Source organism: Homarus americanus, unplaced genomic scaffold, assembly GCF_018991925.1.
Source record: "Homarus americanus isolate GMGI-L3 unplaced genomic scaffold, GMGI_Hamer_2.0 scaffold32583, whole genome shotgun sequence".
Taxonomy (NCBI): Eukaryota; Metazoa; Arthropoda; class Malacostraca; order Decapoda; family Nephropidae; genus Homarus; species Homarus americanus.
The window spans coordinates 24,987,718-25,003,508 of NW_024713129.1; positions in this window are offsets into that span (position 1 = coordinate 24,987,718).

The following is a 15,791-nucleotide window of genomic DNA, read 5'->3' on the forward strand; positions in this document are numbered from 1 at the left end:
TTGAGGAATTCTTATCCAACAGTTTTGAAAGGGTACTTTAGCTCCACCTTCAGTACTGGGAAATGATATGCATGCAACCAAATCATTATCATTACCATCAGTGTTTTATGGCCATTTTCATGCGTGCATAAGTTAGTCATAATTACCTGAAAGCAGCTCTCTAAGCTTCACAATCTCTTGCAACCTTGCTTGTTTGGTTCTTAACTCTGAAGTAATTTCTTACAGCTTCTCCCCATGTCATTCTTGGCTTGCCCTGGCTTTTCTCCCCTCCACATTTTGACTCGTGCATCTCTTGATCCGATGTGAAGAAAAAAATCCATCATTTGCAAGTGATTACTGTACTGGTATTCCACATCTAAAGGGACTGATGAAATGTGCAGAGTTAAGTTACACTCACTGACTTACTGCAACTTGCCCTGGTCAGTTTTATGCATGGTAAAATAAAGGCAAAATGTCTTCATATTTACCACAAGTCTGTAAAATACAAATCAAGATATGAAACCTTTTCAGTTATTGTTATTCAAAAATAGTCTCAAAGATTTTATGAATAAATTTCAGATTTAACACATTTTTATTAGCTGTAACTACATTTTCTATATCATTTAGTCTGCTCTTCCTGCTATTCCTCATCCAATTTCTTGAGAAACTTTTCATTCTTCAAGTTCTCAATTTTTATACAGTTTGGTGTCTTATCTATGGTTTTTGTCCAAATTACTTAGGCTACACAGTATTTATGTCTTGCATTCAACCAAAACATGATCATATAGACTTCTATCCAAATCACTCATGGATCTAATTACTGTACATCATTCTACTGATCATACATTTACTTACCAACAATACCTCAGTCATACATTTCTCCAAATTGTCTTCCTATTATCACTACAATGCCATGGCTTTTTGTGTGTTGTATGCATCTGTTTGTCACACAAAACCTACTGGTGCACACACTTCTCATATCCTCACTTCATTCTCTCTTTCCCTGGGTGTAATATCTCAATTTTTTATGAGTTGGGATTGTCTCTTTAGTCCTATGTCTATAACCATCTTGGTTATATTTCTTTTATTTTCTAAGTCTTTCTCAGTATTAATGGTGTTTCTTTCAATAATCTTACTTATTTTCATTTCCTATTACTTCCTTTTATCTCAACTTACTTAGTTATATTCTATTCTATGGATGAACCTGCGAAAACCACTTCCCTGTCTATTATTACACATTCGTATAATTACTATACTTACATCTAAATGCTGCCACCACCCAGGCTTTCTTTATAATATAACTTCTACAGGTAGTTCTGCTATAACGCCGATAATTGTGTTCTTGTAAAATATCGTATATAGAAAATCGCGTAATAGAAATTAATAGGCTTATGGAGAAAATAGGGTTAGGTGCAGATTACTCGAAATCGAAAAAATTTAGTAGTTAGCCTAACACAAAGGATAGCACAGTCTAAATAAATGTTACATTCATATCTAATAATGAAATCATACAGTAAATGTAACACTTTACCTTGAAAAAATATGAATGTAACTTGATGGGGAAGAAGGGTGATTTTGAGGTTGATAACATCGAGCTTCTCTTCAAGTGTTATATCCTTTCTTTTACAATAATCACCGGGAATTCTATCATCAGAACGCTTTTTTGAGATATTCTTCTTTACCATATTCACAGTTAATACCACAAAATTGGAGAAATAGTAAGCAAAAATCGCGTTATAGCAAACAAGCGTTCGCGTTATACAAATATTGTCTCAATCTATAACGCAAGAGAGCAAATTGCTAAGTATCAAACACGCTAAGAGAAGAGAACTCATCAGTACAATGAACCTCTCATTTAAATTGGTAGCATGGTAAACACGAGAAGTTAGGCATGTGAGTATTTATTATATTTTCAAGGATGCCAAGTGTTAGAAGAAATGAGGGGTGATGCACACATTCTACTGAATCAATATTTATTAAAATTAACTTTGAATATTACAATTTGAACCTTTACTCACAACAACAAAAATTAGGTTCAGTTACTGGTTACGTTACTGTAACATTTTGACAAAACTAACCAATAGGTCGTACTTTATAAGTACTGTATTAAAAATAAATCTTCAATTATCAATTACAACATTAAATACTTATACCTCCTTAAGGGTATTATTATATAACAGTGATGCTAGAAGGATGGTCACTAAATACGTGTCACTAGCACATAGGAATGTTATTACAATACTTGTAGCATCATGATATTACTGGATGAACAAACATGGATGCACCCCAGCACATCTCAACTGTGAGTTACAGTGAGTATAGCTGGTGTTACGTATTTATCAAGCACTAATTCTGGTGGTAGTAATACTTGTGGTTTCAATACTCAACCTGGGACAATCACAGGTTATTATTCGGTTTAGCACATCTTCAAATAGTATAGAAGCACTTACTTTTAGGCAGTTTCTACCTCATGTATACACTCCTCAACGCTTGAATCCTCTTGGAAACGTTTTTCTTTCAGAAAAATCATACATGAGGAGTTTACCATTTATACCACATGACCGCAAACAGTGTGTGGTGATTAATGGCACAAAATCATCAACCGTACCTGTCACAAGAGGGATACCACAGGGCAGTGTATTGGGCTCGCTGTTGTTTGTTTGTTTCATAAATGACATGCCTGACGTACACTCCTCCATACAAATGTTTGCCGATGATGCCAAGTTATTTCGGGAAATCAAGAACCAAGCAGAAGGACCTCTGTGGGCTCCAAGAATGGTCGAAGAAATGGCTGCTGAGATTCAATGTCACGAAGTGTAAGAGGATGCACCTGGGACGTACCAACAGTAAGGAGGCTGTAGTGGATCTTCTCCCCTACAACTCCCAACTGAGCTCCGGCCGCGTGCTTACCAGCCAATCAGCGTACAGCCAGCTACGCCGAGAGACTAGGTCTATGCAGTGGACGTAGGGGTACGATTGCCGACCTAGTCTCGATCTTCAACCTCCAGCTCAGGATCAGAGCGTTTCACACCTTAAGCTTAAGCCGCTGTGATTGGCCCTCTCGCTACGCTCACCCCAAATCCTGATCCTCGTAAATTGTATAAATACGGCCATGCCTGGCCAGGGAGACCATTCTACACTCGGCTACCGGCCCAGCAACATCTCTCACAGCTCCTCACCACCCAGCTTCCTCAGAAACCTCCTTGCCCTACAGGACCTCTAAGCATGCTCCTCCTCACCTAGTCACTCCTAAGCACTACTCTGTACAACAATATATATACAGAAAACACATTGTCAGTTTCCTTCCTCCATCCCATCCTGAGTGTGAACACAAACACAAAATATACCCTACAAGGCGTATCATATGTCCCAACGGGATGAAGAAACTGCACTAATTGAGAATGAATGTGAGAAGGACCTAGCTGTGTAGGTTGACAATGAGCTGAAGTTCTCAGGCCATTGCGAGGAGGTAAATCAGGCAAATAAATTATTGGATCTTATAAGAAGGTCGTCCAGATATCTAGACGGTCCGTCCCTCGTAATGATCTTCAAGAGTGAAGTGCTTCCCCACCTGGAGCACTGTCACCCCGTCTGGTCCCCGAGATATGCTTGGGACTGTCAGTTGGTTGAAAATGTTCAAAGGAGAGCACCTCAGCTACCCTGAGAGATTGGAGTGCCTGAACTTGCCTAGCTTATACTACAGATGGGCAAGGGGTGACCTAATTAAGGTGTAGTATAAGCATCTCAAGGAGCATTACTCAGTCGAGTGTCCTTACTTGGAGCTGGCGGACGGTGGCCCCACAAGGGGTCACAGCTCAAGATTAAAGAAGCCACAAGTCCATAAAACTGTGAGGGCAAACTTTTTCGGAGTGAGAGTTGTGAACTCTTGGAACAATTTACCAGAAAGTGTTGTGACGGCACCAAGTGTGAGCTCTTTGAAGACAAGACTTGACCAACAATGGCGCAGGTTCAGGTACATTCAGGAGCCGGTGCATGCCCAGTACTTGCCAAGAGTGGGTAACAGAGACGTGACCAATCGTAACTTACAGCACCTAAGGAGGTGCTGTAAGTTACGGGCTAGATTACGGGCTCACTTATGGAGTCCGCTGCCAAATATTTGTTTTGAGTATACCGATCGGAGACTGTAAGTCCAATTACAGGGTAAACAAAGAGATACAGTCCAGTAAATGTATGCGGCCCATGGGCTGCACCTCCAACTCGGTGGAAATTGAGTTTTAAAAAATATAATCACGTCCAGCATTAAGAATCCTACATCGATTTACACTTTCACATCACTAAGACGATCTAGATGTTCTTAGGTAATCACTGTCCAATTTTTGCCGCTCAACAACAAAGGCTCGAATGCTGAATACGCTTTGTTACAGACGCAACACGACCGGACCCGACCCGTAATGACCCTACCACTCATTAACTCAAGCAAATAGAAATGCCAGACATAGTTATTATACAAATGAGTTCCAGTCAGCATCAGGCGACACTAAGAAACCTGGAATGTCATAAATTCTATTCAGAACAGGAACACTCAGCCTTCGGCCCCCCACTCAGCTTTCATAATAAGTGATTCAGTTGTAACGGAACCCTCCCTCATTGCCAACCACTTCAACGAATATTTTATTAATGTTGGCAAAAATTTTGCAGAGAGCATTCCTGATCACTATGAGGAATTTAGAACCTACCTGCAAAACAGACAGCAAAATGAGCTGTTCTTATCCCCTGCATAGCAGATGAATTACTGGCCATCATAAAAATGTCCAAAGATGCAGCAGCAGGCAAAGACAATATACCAATGAGCATCATTAAGAAAGTAGCCCACTTATTACTACCTGTTCTCCTACACATTTGTAACTCCTCCTTCACTAGTGGTGTCTTTCCGGATTAACTGAAAATTGCTAAAGTTCACCCAGCATATAAAAAAATCTGGGGACAAAGGTTTCTTCACGAATTAACGCCTCATATCAGTCCTCCCAGCCTTGAGTAAGATACTGGAGAAGCTAGCATGTAGTAGACTAAATTCCTTCTGCAATTCCAATAACATTTTTACAGACTCCCAGTTTGGATTTAGAGCTAGAAGGTCGACTGAGAGTGCTCTGCTATCCTTTACTAATGACATCTTAAATTCCTTTGATGACAGTCAGTTCACAGTCGGTATATTCTTGGACCTCTCTAAAGCCTTCGATACTGTCAACCATACCATCTTCCTTTCAAAGCTTGAACATTATGGCATTAGGGGCCTATCCCACAATTGGTTTACCTCATATCTGTCCAACAGGATGCAGTATATCTTCTATAATAATCACCAATCTGACTCCTCGCCAATCTTGTATGGCGTCCCCCAAGGTTCCATTCTAAGTCCAGTACTACTTTTGTTGTACATAAACGACATAGTACACTCCAGCTCACTCATAAAATACAACTTATTTGCAGACGAGGGTGATCTCTATGCCAGCAACTCAGACCTCCAGTCCTTGATGAGAACTATAAACACTGAATTGACTAAAGTCAGGACCTGGGTAATACGTAATAAACTGACCTTGAGAAAACCCACTACACAATCTTTCACAGAAGGAAAAACTTGACGCAAACAAAATACTAAATTCCTTGGAGTTAATGTTGATGAGAAACTTAATTGGAGAAACCACATACAAGCCATTCACAGTAGAGTCAATAAACAGTGAGGTATCACGTATCACACTCGACAGTCACTCATTATCACAGTAATGAAAGAGATCTATCATGATCTTGTTTACCAACACCTGATACACTGTAACACACTATGGGGGGCCTCGGCTCTTCAAAAACACAATCCCTGGTAACTGCACAAAAGAGAGTTGTATGGACAATGACCTTGTAGGGTTTCGTGATATTATGTTGTCTAGCACTCAGGATGGATGGAAACTCTAAGGTGGTGGTTTTCTTATATAATATAAGTTATATGGTAGACAGTCTGGTGCTGGAGATGCCGTGTGGTGAGGAGCTGCTCAGTAGACACGTTCGGTGAGTAGCGTGTTGAAGGAGGTAGATGTGCAGGAGCTTCGTTAGAGAAGATGTTGCCTGTTGCTGGCCTCCAGATTGAATGAGAACGGGACAGCGAGGAGCTTGCTTGGAGGAGGTGTTGCATGTTCAGGAACCGAGAGCAGAATGAGAGAGCTGGTTGGTGAGGACGCTCAGAGAAGGACAGCTGGTGGGTCGCCATGCTCGCCGGCGGGAGCGAGGACCGCCAGGCAGGCGGAGGAGAAGCGAGGGCCGCCAGGCAGCGGCGGAGGAGGAGGTGTTGCGTGTTCAAGAAGAGAGGCCAGAATGAATCTCAATGGAGAGACAGAGCTTATATACACAGCCGCCGGAAGTAGACCGTGGGAAGTCGCCGGTCTTTTGACTCCGTTGCTAGGGAACGGTAGCAGCTGGTGGCTGGATGCTAGGATACTGTGGCATCTGGTGACGCCTCCCCCCCCTGGGCCGCTCGTTTGGTTGCTAGGGAAGACGTAGCAGGTGGCTGGTTGCTAGGATACTGTGGCATTGGAATGCGGCTACGCAGTTGTAGGGGAGACGTCCACTACAACCTACTTGAAAAAACAGATCATACAAACGAAAAATTTGCTAAATTGAAAATTTTAAAATTCGAAGATATTAACACCTACTGCTGTGCCCTCTTTCTTTACAATTTATCAATCACTTGCTTGACAATAATTATTTCCAGTTCCGGAATAATCAGAAATACAACTTAAGGCACCCAGAGCTACTAAGACAACCCCCCATGCGCTCCTCTTAGTCCCAGACCTCCATAAAATATCACGGTGTGAAGGTGTGGTACAACTTATCCGCACCCATCCGAGCAAAGACTATGCTCTCTTCCTTTAAATCATCTCTTAAAAAAGCCGTTTTTTTTTTTAAAAACAGTTTTTGTGATATAGTCCAGAATGCGACGTCTAGCTTATTCCTAGGTATGTTAATGCCTAGCAATAACTCGCCATGCCAACATACAGGCAATTAAAAACTCTACTAATTACTTAATACGTAATATTAGGAGGACATGTCGCTACCTGGCATTTAATTGCAATTCTCAAAACCCCCTCCCACACCCTCCATCAAACGCATTGCTACCGTCATCTCTTGCCCTAGAGCGAGCTGTAAAAATTTTTTAATTCTCGAGGGGTTGAGATGGGTGGGATGTCGACGTCGCATTCTGGGTTATATCACAAAAACTGGTTTTTAGAAAAAAGTGGCTTTTTGTTCAATCCAGAATGCGACGTCTAGCTTTGAATACAAGAGCAGGAGGTGGAGAGGAAGGTGACATTGCGTATAAGGCTCCGCTAGCTTAGATCCAGATTATATATATATATATATATATATATATATATATATATATATATATATATATATATATATATATATATATATATATATATATATATTGTATATGCTGATAACCACAAGGAAAGAAGAAAACACGAAGTTCCCAAGCGCTTTACAAAGGTCCCAGTTGATGATTTACTAGAGTTCCTCATAGATTCCCTGGATAACATTTCACTGCCCGTCTCGAAAGACGACTTCATCGAACGCATCAAACTATGTATTAAGGATTGCAAATTCGAATTCAATGGGGAATATTATGCTCAAAAATTTGGTATGGCAATGGGTAATCCACTCTCACCTGTATTAAGCAACCTATATATGGAATTCTTTGAAAAGAAACTATTAAGTAATATTTTACCACCTTCAGCAGTCTGGTTTAGATATGTTGATGATGTATTATGTCTCTGGCCATGTAATGAGGACCTAAAAGCTTTCCTGCCACAACTTAACAACTTAGCCCCCTCGATCAAATTCACTGTGGAATTAGAGCATGACTGTAAATTGCCATTCCTAGACTGTCTGATACACAGAATAGGTAACACTTTTAAGTTCAGTATTTATAGAAAACCTACTAATGTGTGTTCATACATTCATTATTATTCTGCCCACCATAATAGAGTCAAACAGTCAGTATTTTCAACAATGTTTTTACGTGCTTTGAGAATTTGCAGCCCGGAATTCATTGATGAGGAATATAAATATATCTATAATATTGGCTCAAACCTTAAATACCCTAGATCTTTCATAGACAAATGCCTGAACATTACTAAGAAATCTTTTTATAGAACTGATCCCAAGCCCACCCATGACCATAAGAATCTCTTAGTATTACCATTTCATAAAAATTTATCTCAAATTCCTTTACAACTAAAAACCTGGAACGTCAATGTGGCATTTAAAAACCCATGCACTGTTAAACAAATGTTAATCAAGAATTCCCCCAACAACACAATTGTTTTTTTTTTTTTTTATCCTCTTCGCCACTGACCGACTTGTTAGCCGCTTGGGCGATCGGTCACGTCTCTTTTCATTTATATTCTTCACCAAAAGATCGGCTCGCTAGCCGCCCGGGCGATCGGTCACGTCTCTGTCACGCACTGTTGGCAAATACTGGGCATGCACCGGCTCCTGAATGTACCTGAACCCGCTCCAGTGTTGGTCAAGTCTTCTCTTGAAAGAGCTCACACTCGGTGCCATCACAACACTCTCTGGTAGATTGGTTCCAAGAGTTTACAACCCCACTCCGAAAAAGTTTGCCCTCACGGTTTTCTGACTTGGCGGGGTTTCTTCAATCTTGAGCTAGACCCCTTAGGCAAGCGTCCACAGCCCAAGTAAGGACACTAACTGAGTAGTGCCCCTGAGGTGCTTACACCTCAACTAGGTCCCCCCGTCTGGCCTGTAGTATAAGCTTGTGCGTTCAGGCGCTCCAATCTCAGGGTAGCTGAGGTGCTGAAGCAGCACCAGTCTGGTGGCCTCCTTTGAACATTTTCAACCAACTGTCAGTCCTCAGCATATCTCGGGGACCAGATGGGTGACAGTACTCCAGATGGGGAAGCACTTCACTCCTGAATATCGTCACGAGGGACGGACCGTCTAGATATCTGAACGACCTTCTTATAAGACCCAATAATTTATTTGCCTGATTTACCTTCTTCTCACAAAATGGCCGGAGAATTTCAGCTCATTGTCAACATACACACCTAGGTCCTTCTCACACACAGTCTCAACTAGTGCATTTTCTTCATCCCGTTGGGACATATGATACGCCTCCTTACCGTTGGTACGCCCCAGGTGCATCCTCTTACACTTCGTGACATTGAATCTCAGCAGCCATTTCTTCGACCATTCCTGGAGCCCACAGAGGTCCTTCTGCAGCTCTTCACAGTCCGCTTGGTTCTTAATTTCCCGAAATAACTTGCCATCATCGGCAAACATTTGTATGGAGGAGTGTACAACGTCAGGCATGTCATTTATGAAACAAACAAACAACAGCGGGCCCAATACACTGCCCTGTGGTACCCCACTTGTGACAGGTACAGATGACGATTTCGTGCCATTAATCACCACACACTGCTTGCGGTCATGTAGAAAGTCTTCTATCCACGCTAGGACATTTCCCCGAATTCCGTACCCTTCCAGTTTGATTTTCAGCCTTTCGTGGGTACTGTCGAAAGCCTTTGGCAAAATCTAGGTAAATATGGTAGCATAAAAGTTCCTTGCAAGGAATGTAATATGTTTTACTTAGGCCAGACAGGTAAAGATCTTGTAACTAGACTTAAACAACATAAATATAGTGTTAGGACAGGCCAGGAATCCAATGCTCTGTTTGTTCATCTGAGGGATAATAAGCATTGCATTGACTGGGATAATGCCTCCTCAATATTACCTTGTAATTCAATTGACAGTAGGAACATCATAGAATCTAGTCTCATTAAACATACCGAAGCAGTCAACATGAATTTGAGTAATGGCATGTACAAACTGGACAATTTTGTAATTAAGAAGATTTGTAACCAGGTGAGAAGGTTGGGTCACCTTACCCTCTGACCTGACTACTGACCGTTGCGGTGCTATTTAAAGATTAGTAGGGTCATTACCTAATACCTGACCATTGTGGACCTGATCTCACCCTCCTCTGTATATATACACCTTGTTTTGTACTTCTCCTTAGTCTGTACCCACCCCTGAAGATGTGAATTACACGAAAGCTCTTGGGAACTTCGTGTTTTCTTCTTTCCTTGTGGTTATCAGCATATATATATATATATATATATATATATATATATATATATATATATATATATATATATATATATATATATATATATATATATATATATATATATATATATATATCCTCTGTATACGGTATATGATGACCTGTGGTGTAATGGTCAGCATCCTCGCCTCGCAAGGAGTGAACCAGAGTTCGATCCTCAGGCAGGGTGAAACTAAGGGCAAGTTTCTTTATGCCATTTGCCTCTGTCTACCCAGCAGTAATTGGGAACCTGGATGTTAATCGATTTGAGGATTGTATTTCGGGGTAATGGTTAGCCAGTGCAGTTGGCGAGTTGTCCGGTCTTCTCGGGCTATTCCGTGACACTGGGTCATGCAGCTAGTTAACTCAGGGTATGGTTGTTGTGTTGGTGACAGCTTCTACACCTTAACAAATTCATGCCTAGGTGGCCCTTGGACCGGCCGTCCTCGATTTCGAGGGGCTTCCATTATATATACAGGTGCTCCCCGACTTACGATGGGGTTAGGGACCCAAATCCAGGTCGTAAGTCCAATTGGTCATAGGTCCAAATAGATAAAAAAAAAAAAATCAAATTTTTTCCCCGAAAAAATAAAAAATCTACAATGAAATACAGCACAGTAAAAGTAATAAATAATGAGGAATGGATACAGTGTGATTGAGCATTTACCTTTAATGTAGTCAACTGAATGCACACGGGGCCCCCATAATTTTCAATTTACAGGATACATGGAGGCTATATTAATTGGATGAAGCAGAGGAGGAGACAGGGCTGGGTGGGCCATCAATATCACTTTCTTCAGACAGGTTTATGTACTGTGGAAACTTGCTGGTTGAAGGTATTGGATCATCTTGAGGGAGTGAAGAGGCAGCACTGGTGGGGCGTGAGGAGCCAGTACTGGGGGACTTCTTGAAATAGGTGTCCAATTTAGACTGCACAGTTTGTTTTTTCTTTTCATTATAAATTTCTCTGTAACAAGCAAGTGCATCTTGGATCATTCTGTCAACTTTGGCATAACGCTCATAATTTTGATCCATGCCATCAAACATTTGCATTCCTTTATTAATTGTAGCAAATGCCTCTGCCATTTGTTTCACTGAAAACTTTTTGGGGGGTGCAGGTTCTTCTTCTACATTTTGTCTCTCTTCTTCCTCTGCAATTTTCTGTGCATCTAGTTCAATAAGATCCTCGTTACTGAGCTCTTCTGCTACACTTTCAACCAACTGTTCAACATCTTCATTATCAATTTCTAACTCCAGCTGTTTACCTAACTCCACTATCTTGTTACTAATATCCGAAATAACTTAATTTTCATTAAATCCTTTGAAACTGTTCACATATCTTTTCAGGATTTTCTTCCATATTCCATTAATGCAATGTTTTGTAACCTGATCCCATGCTGCACTAATGTTCTTTATACATGACAAAATGTTGTACTCCTTCCAAAACTCTCTGAGCGTTTTCTCACCTTCAGTAGCAGCAACAGCCTGAGCGAAGGTCGTGCGTAAATAATACGCTTTAAAGGCAGCAATAGCACCTTGATCCATGGGTTGGATGATAGAGGTAGTGTTAGGTGGAATGTACACTACCTTAACATCAGGGTGCATGTCATCCAGGTGTGGTGGGTGTCCCGGAGCATTATCCAAAATCAGCAAAATCTTGAATGGAATCCGTTGTTGCAGACAATACTCCTTGGCTCGTGGAATGAAACAAGTCATGAACCAATCCTCAAACAGTGCTAAGGTCATCCAGGCTTTTTTATTACTGCGATAAAACACTGGCAGTGTGTGCTTGCTGACATGTTTAAAAGCCTTGGGGTTCTCTGGATGATAGATCATGAAGGGCTTTAGCTTGAAACCAGCAACATTCCCCCCCCCAACAGAAGTGTAATTCTGTCCTTGAATGCCTTGAATCCTGGCATTGTTTTAGCCTCTTTGTGGATGTATGTCCGCTCAGGTTTGCGCTTCCACAATAATCCAGTCTCATCCACATTGAATATTTGCTCAGGCAAATAATTCCCTTCCACAATCACTTCATCTAACTCCTCCTTAAAAGCTTCGGCAGCACCAACATCGGCACTAGCTGCCTCTCCACTCACCTTAACATTGTGTAGACTGTAGAGTATTTTAAATCTATCAAACCACCCATGACTTCCTGTAAAGGTTTGATCACATTCATCTCCTGCCTGCTCCTTCAGGCTTTGGAACAGGCTTCTTGCTTTAGCCTATATGGTTAGAAGGCTTAAGGGTACACGTTTCTGTATCTGGTCTTCTATCCATATCACCAATAATTTTTCCATATCGTGAATAGGCCCTTGGTGTTGTTCCTTTCACTACATCACAAATACGTTCCTTGTCCTTCAGAATAGTGGATATAGTCGAGTGTGAGAAACCTAGGTCGCGTGAGATTGTTGCTACAGTTTTTCCATTCTCATACTGTGTTATTATCTTCAGTTTCATCTCAAAAGTAATTGTCTGTCTCCTTTTCTTTGGAGCACCACCAGCACTCTCACTTTTACGCTTTCCAGTCATTATAAAGTCAATTAAATACGATAATAACGAAACTTCACAGCGCAATCAGTATAGGATACAATAGAGAAACACCAACTAAGCGCTCCACTGAGTGAGTGTACCCACGTGGCGACCCAAGCCGCGCCACGCTCTCGCCCGGGACAGAAACGTTTCAGTATAGAAAATGCGCGCGTCATTTGAAAATATTTTTGGTCACGACTGCAATGGTCGTATGACTCGACGGTCGTAAGGTCAGAGCAGGTCGTAAGTACTGATGGGCGTAAGTCCAAGCAGTCGTAAGTCAGGGACTACCTGTGTATATATATATATATATATATATATATATATATATATATATATATATATATATATATATATATATATATATATATATATATATATATATATATATATATATATATATATATATACATACATACAGTCAACCCTCACTTTACGCGGTTAATGTAACCCACAGGGTACCGCGGAAAGTGAGAAACGCGTAAAGTGAATAACATAACATATGGGATTAAATGAAATAGAGACCAGCTGACCCCCAAACTCCACTTTTTCCAACACAATACCTATGTTCTAGTAAAAATAACATCTTAATTTTATGATGGTACATGCACACAATTAATACTTAAGAGAAATAGAGAAATACAGTCGCCAAGTTAATGTCCATTCAAATAATGGACACGACTCCCTCCCCCTCTTCTCACACTACACTGCTGGCTCTTCCCTCTGAGAAATTTTGGGGGGAAAACCAGGTATAGTAATAAATAATACCTCAAACTAAAGTTAGGATAATATAATTGACATTGCTGGATTCCTTGTAAGACCAGGAATATTTTGAATATAAATGTCATATATTTTTCACAAAAGATAACATACTTACTCAGATTAAACATTTTATCTAAAAATTTTATGTCTAATGCAAAATATATGATGTTTATATTCAAAATGATCACCAAATTGTAAGAATTCCAGCAATGTAAATTATATTCTGGCCGGGTAATTTGTATGAATTTTATGAGCTAAAACAAATATCTTCAGTTAATAAAAAAAAAATATTCTTCACGACACTATCTGTCAATCAAAGTACCCCACCTTGCCTCCCCCCCTCTTCCAACCGCGCGGTCAGTCCCAACCCTCCCCCCCACCCCCCACCAATCCTCCCTTCAAGAGATGTTGGGTGAAAAAAATAAATTTTAACATTTTGTATTAAATAATACCTCAGATTAAAGTTAGGATAATATAATTGACATTGCTGGATTCCTTGTAAGACCAGGAATATTTTGAATATAAACGTCATATATTTTGCACAAAAGATAACATACTTACTCAGAGTGAACATTTTATCTAAAAATTTTATGTCTAATGCAAAATATATGATGTTTATATTCAAAATGATCATCAAATTGTAAGAATTCCAGCAATGTAAATTATATTCTGGCCGGGTAATTTGTATGAATTTTATGAGCTAAAATAAAAATCTTCAGTTAATAAAAAAAAAAATATTCTTCACACGGTAACAGATGGTCGGTCGCCGGTCCCTCCCTCCCTCCCCCCCACCCCCCACCAACGTCCCTACTAGATAAATGTGTGGGAATACCAGACTGTTTACCTTTTTAGTAATAAATAATAAATCAGACTAAAGTTAGGATAATATAATTGACATTGCTGGATTCCTTGTAAGACCAGGAATATTTTGAATATAAATATCATATATTTTGCACAAAAGATAACATATTTACTCAAGAGTAAACATTATATCTAAAATTTGTATGTCTAATGCAAAATCTATGATGTTTATATTCAAAATGATCATCAAATTGTAAGAATTCCAGCAATGTAAATTATATTCTGGCCGGATAATTTGTATGAATTTTATGAGCTAAATAAAAAATTATACTTCACCGTGTAAAGGGGTACACCCACCGCGGAATGTGAGCATCCTGGGTTCTGGCAGGGCACCGCGTAAACGTGGAAACGCGGAATGTGGGACCGCGTAAAGTGAGGGTTGACTGTATATATATATATATATATACATATTAAATAAATGAATATTGAAGTGATAACCGTGGTAACATTGTGAGATGTTCTTATTACCACCATGCAATGTGTACTAGTCCAGATGTTACTAAATGTTACATAATACTTCCTTGAGATAAATGTACAGTATATATCAGGTGCCTACAGGAGAGCTCAGGTTCTCAGCTGCCTCAGCCAAATCAATATTGTTATTATTATCCACTCTGTTTTTCTGGCTAAATAAACAGTTTCAATTCAATTCTATACCTGGCAGGTTAGTCGACCCCCTAAACTGCTAAGTTCAGTAACAGTTACCGTATTTTATGGCATATTATACGCAATTTTCTGTCTGAAAAGTGGCTAAAAAATTGGCCTGCATCCTATATGTAAAGTTACAGTATCCCAGAGACTAATGAATCCCCCAGTTGCTAAATTCTACCTAATCCAACTCCAGAATTAAAAATATGTTATTGCTTACTTCAACACATTATTATTATTATTATTATTATTATTATTATTATTATTATTATTATTATTATTTAAAAAAAATATTATTGTAAATATATAAGCTGGATTTATAACTACAGTATTGTACTGATGATGATAACCCGAAATGTTAAACATCCATACGGCAGACACCCAACTCTTCACAGGTAACTAAGCAGTAACCATGTCTGAACTCTTACAAGCATTACTATAGGGCATCTATTAATGTCATACTTGCAGCATTTATTTTAAAATCTACAAATACTCTATAGGGGGCCCTCTAAATTTGTGGGGGTTACTTCTACTTTTATCCTCTTCACCACTGATCGGCTCGTTAGCCGCTTAGGCGATCGGTCACGTGTCTGATTACTTTTCCTTTTCTTTTATCCTCTTCACCAAATGATCGGTTTGTTAGCCGCTTGGGCGATCGGTCACGTCTCCGTTAAACACTGTTGGCAAGTACTGGGCATGCACCGGCTCCTGGTAGTACCTGAACCTGCTCCAGTGCTGGTCAAGTCTTGTCTTGAAGGAGTTCACACTCGGTGACATCACAACCCCTTCTGGTAGATTGTTCCAAGAGTTCACAACTCTCACTCTGAAAAAGTTTGCCCTCACAGTTTTCTGGACTTGCAGCTTCTTCAATCTTGAGCTGTGA